Genomic DNA, 4,777 nt, shown 5'->3' on the forward strand with positions numbered 1-4,777 from the left:
CTTCCTTCCCTCCTTCTTTCCTTCCTTCCTTTTCCTTCCCTCCCTCCTTCTCTCCTTCCTTCCTTCCTTCCTCCCTTCCTTCCATCCTTTTTCCATAAAGAGGCATTTCAGTGCAGTAAACAGAACACTGGAGCTGAAGTTGGGAAGAAGGTTCTGCTCCTGACTTTGCCCCTCACTTCCTGGACAGGGAAAGTGCCCTGGAGTCAGCTCTTGTAGGAGCCTGCTCAGAAAACAGCCATAGCCATCCATCAGGGTTTAACTGATTGCTCTGTTGATCATCTAGACTTAAGGACTTGATGGGTAAACTGCTCCTAATGCAGATCTCCTTAGCCTGTCCTGTGCACAGCCTCACAGCTCCGCAGCTTGGGACAGACTCCCTCCCTTCCCGGGCCTCAGTTTCCTCACCCATAAAATGCAGGGATTGGACTAGATGGCCACTCAGGTCCCTTACAACTCTAATCTATAATCAGTCTATCAGTAAACATGTTTGAGGTGCCTACTATGTGCTACAAGGCGCTATATGAAAAGCTGGGGACAAACATTTAAAAACCAAGCCAGCCCCTCCCTCATTCCACAATACATGTGTGAGTGGCGGCCAGGGAAGAGACGCAGACACAGAGGCTGGTATCCTCCCTTTACAGATGAGGAAACTGAGGCAGGAAAAGATTAAGTGACTTGCCTGCCACCCACCGACAAACCCATTCATTCAGTGCCCACTCTGTGTTAGCACTGTGCCAGGCACTGGGGATACAAATTCACACTGTAAAGCAAGGCCCACCTCTAAGGTCCCTTCCTGCTCCAAAGCTATGGCCCACTGGGTCAGGCGCCGGGTCCTACAGACCTCCCTGACATGAGTGAGCCTGGCTGTGGGCGGGCCCTGGCACGGACAGCGATTTAAAGAATATTCTTCCTTTGGTGATGGACAATGAGTAAGGCAGTGTTCTGGAGCTCGGGGACTGAAGAGCAGGATTAAAATCCTGCTCTGCCCTTTATTGAGACAGGCTGGCATCTACAGGGTGCTTTAAGGTTTGCCAGGGGCTTGACAGTTTACATTTGATCCTCACAACAACCTTTTGAGGTGGGTGCTGTTGTTATGTACATTTGACAGTTGAGGAAACTGAGGCAGACGCAGCTAGCAGGGATCTAGGGTCCGTCCTGACCCCCAGATCCAGCTCTATCCAGTGGGCTGCCTGGTGCCTCTTACCACCTGTGTGGCCTTGTCCCTCTGCCACGATTTCATCATCGGCAGCATGAAGGGGTTAGACAGTCCCAACCAGCTTCGAGTCTGCAGCCTCATGTCCTACAGTTCCTAGGGACAGAGCGGGTTGGACTTATTCCCTCGGGTCAGTGTGGGGTCAGGCCCTCAGGTTCCTAGGGACCCTTTCTTCTCTTTCCCCAGGTTCACCACTTCCTCCCTTTCACCTTCCCTGCACCTCTGAATCGTGTCTGAGTGTGGGAGACTAGAGAACCTCAACCGTGTCCTTTTCCCCTCACATCATAGGGCTTCTCCCCTTACCAGGGCCTGGGTCAGCAGCCCACAGCTTCCCATAAGCCTGTCCCATGCCCAAGGACCCTCAGCAATCCCTGACCCTCAATATCCTGGTCCAGTCCAACCTGCCACCCCAAGCAGCAATCCATACACAGAGGTTAGGGACATAGGGACCATTCTTTAGAGGTCACTTGGTCCACCCCTCTTATGAGGGAAACTAAGGCAGCTTGGTCACACAGGTAGTGAGTAACGTAGTATTAATATAGTCCTAACGAGGCCACTTCTGAATTTCTGACTCCAGCTCTCGGGTTCTTTCCTCCACATTATGCCGTCTCCCTTCCACAGTGAAGGATGAGTACCCGTTCTCTGCCTGAACACTTCCAATGACAGGGAAGTCATTGCCTCACAAGACAGCCTGTTATATTTTTAGACAATGTTCATTTCCTGGAAAATTTTTCCTTAGAGATGGGCTAGAAATGGGACTGCCTCCCCATTTCACTGGAGTTACAGGGAATAAACTGGCTGCCTCTTCCAAATGATCAATCTACAGGCATGTGGTAAGTGCCAGGAATTCTGCCTTGCTGTGCTGGGCATACAATGACCAGGATGAAACAGTCCCTGCCCTCAGGGAGCATATGTTCTAATGGGGAAAGAGAAGTACAAGCCAAAAAGCATGTTCAGAATAAAACCAAAATAAACACAAGCGAGTGTGGAAAGAGGGGGCGAGGAACTGAGTCCTAGACAGTCGGTCAGCAAACGCTTATCAAGTGCCGACTGTATGCCAGGCTAAGAGCTAGAGATTAAAAAAAAGAGCAAAAGGCAGCCTTTGTTCTCAAGGAGCTTACAGTCTAATTAGTGGGCAAAGCACCGTGCCTACAGCTATGTGCCAACAAAATATATAGAGGCATAATTGGAGGTGATCTGGGAAGCGAGGCACCCGCTATGAGGGGGACTGGCGGAAGATGGTCCTTCAGCTGAGAATGCTGGAAGCTAGGAGGTGGAAAGAAGGGAGGGCGTGCCAGGTAGGTGGGCAACGAAGGGGAGAGCTCAGCTTCCGGAGATGGGGGGTCCTACTTATGTGAGGCGTGTGACTTAGTGCCTTAGGGCCTGTGCCCTTCTGTCCCCCACCACCCGCCTCCGAAACCTTCCCTTTTCCAAGTTAAACATCCCAGAGCCCTGTAACTATTTACAGCTATCCCTTCCACATTGCCACTTTCCCCATCACAGTTTTCATGTATAGGTTGGCATAAGAAATGAAACTCAGTCTTTTTCTGTTTTGTAAAGACCTCTGACTTGTATAAGGAGTTCTTGGTCTAAAAAGGCAGCAGTGAAACAGATTGGGCAGCTAGGTGGCACAATGGGTAGAGTGGCAGACCCAGAGTCAGGAAGACCCGAGTTCAAATCTGGTCTCAGACACTTACTTGTTGTGTGACCTTGGGCAAGTTGCTTAACTCAGTTTCCTCATCTGTAAAATGAGCTGGAGAAGCAAATGGCAAACCATTCCAGGATCCTTGCCAAGAAAACCCTAAATAGGGTCTCAAAGAGTTGGACACAACTGACTAACAGCAGATTAGGCATGGATTGGGAGTCACCCCGATTTGGGTTCAAATCCTTCCTCAGACACTTAATAGCTATGCGACCCTGGGCAAGTCACTGATAACCACAAGAATAATGAGAGCTAACATTTACAGTTATACTCCCTATGCCTCAGTTTCCTTATCTGCAAAATGAGGGAGTCACATCTGATGGCTTCTAAGGTCCCTTCTAAATCAAAATCTGTGATTCTATGAACTAGAGGGATAAGGAAAGGCCAGAGTTTTATGGTCCCTAGGGTCCCCTTCTCCTCTAACTTGTAAGTCCTTTGAAGTGCCCTCTGCCCATGGCATTCTTCTAATTCCAATTTGTTGTTATTGATGTCCTTCGTTTTTGAAGAGGACCAGTGACATCATGGGGATGTCTTGACTTGTGTGTGAATTGGATTTAAGTAAAGCAGAGCTGCTCAGAGTTATCAGCCTTACTCTCTCTTCCAGCGTCATCAAAGTCCAGTGGCAAGACAAAAGTCAGGACTACTGGGAATGGTCAGTGGATGACCTTGCTGCCTCCCACGTCTAACCAAGCTCTGCGCGTTCCAAGGTTCCAAAAAATCCACCCGTTTCACCCAGGGAAGTCTTTACAGACTTGGGGTAGACATCGTCTTCACTCATAGATGGCTTTGAGGCTGTCAGTTACCCTCAGCCTGGTTCAGCCCATCCACTGGGAAGGTTTTAGAGGGGTGTGGCCACCATGCAGGCCGCAGCTTCTTGGAGTCACAGGTGAGGCTTGGATGAATCAGGTGAACACCAAAGGTGGGTAAGCAGCCCTGAGCTGGGCTCAGAAAGCCCACACACAAGATGTACTAGTCTCCCCTGAATATCCCATACACCCCTGCAATACTTTATTGTGTCCTATGGTCCCTTTGAGCTCTGACATGCTATGTTCTAGGGTCCCTCTCAGCTCTGACACTTTGTTTTGTGATTCAATCCCAAGGGGAGCCTCTAAGGTAGGCCAGGTTTGTCTCTGAGCCCTCTCATCTATCCTCTTCCCCACCTCCACACCCCCACTCCTTCCCCCACCCTACCCAGGTACCTCCCCTGGCTCCCGGTCTTTGGAGGGCTCTACTCTTGACTTTATAAGGTTCTGTCCAGTTGACTCATAAAAGGCTCAAGGAATTATCTGTCAGAGTTAGAAAGGTCTGCCCCGACTGACGCTTTTGTCTGCAACATCCCCCCAAAGTAGTCACCTAGCCTTCCTTTGAATGCCTCCAGTGAAGAGGGAATCAGCTCCCTTTCAAGGCTACCCAGCGCACTCTGGGAAAGCCCTCCATTCTAATCATTCTGCCTTATTTGGGACAGAAACCTGCTTCTCTGGCCCTTGTTCCTAGCTCTTTCCTCTGGAGACAGGCAGAACAAATCATATCCTTCTATGAGTGCCTTTCAAATGCTTGAAGACAAGGGGCGGCCAGGTGGCTCAGCGAGTAAGAGCACCGGCTCCAGTGTTGGGACGACCTGGAGATCGACTCCCGGGCTCAGACACTCAGCACCACACCCAGAAATAACTGGCCGTGTAACCTTGAGCAAGTTACTTAACCCCGATTGCTTAAAAAATTAAAAAAAAAAATATGTATAGCAGCAAATGCTTGAAGACCGCGATCACATTTCTCCCCAAGTCTTCTCTTGTCCATGTTAAACACCTCTCCTTCCTTTGCCTGATTCTCACGTGATATAGTTTTGAGGATCACTCTCCACTGGG

General features: G+C 49.7%; 1 long non-coding RNA gene across 1 annotated transcript in view; it reads left to right on the plus strand.

Annotated features, from left to right (window-relative positions):
- Positions 1 to 3,894, plus strand: part of LOC138163448 (uncharacterized) — a 15,405-nt gene extending 11,511 nt beyond the window's left edge. The window contains exon 3 of the long non-coding RNA XR_011168888.1: positions 3,520 to 3,894. This is a non-coding gene — a long non-coding RNA (uncharacterized lncRNA). The remainder of the gene's footprint in view (positions 1 to 3,519) is intronic.
- The last annotated feature ends 883 nt before the right edge of the window (positions 3,895 to 4,777 follow it).

This window comes from Petaurus breviceps, unplaced genomic scaffold, assembly GCF_028583685.1.
Source record: "Petaurus breviceps papuanus isolate PSGF00001 unplaced genomic scaffold, PetGlider_PUasm1.0 188, whole genome shotgun sequence".
NCBI lineage: Eukaryota > Metazoa > Chordata > Mammalia > Diprotodontia > Petauridae > Petaurus > Petaurus breviceps.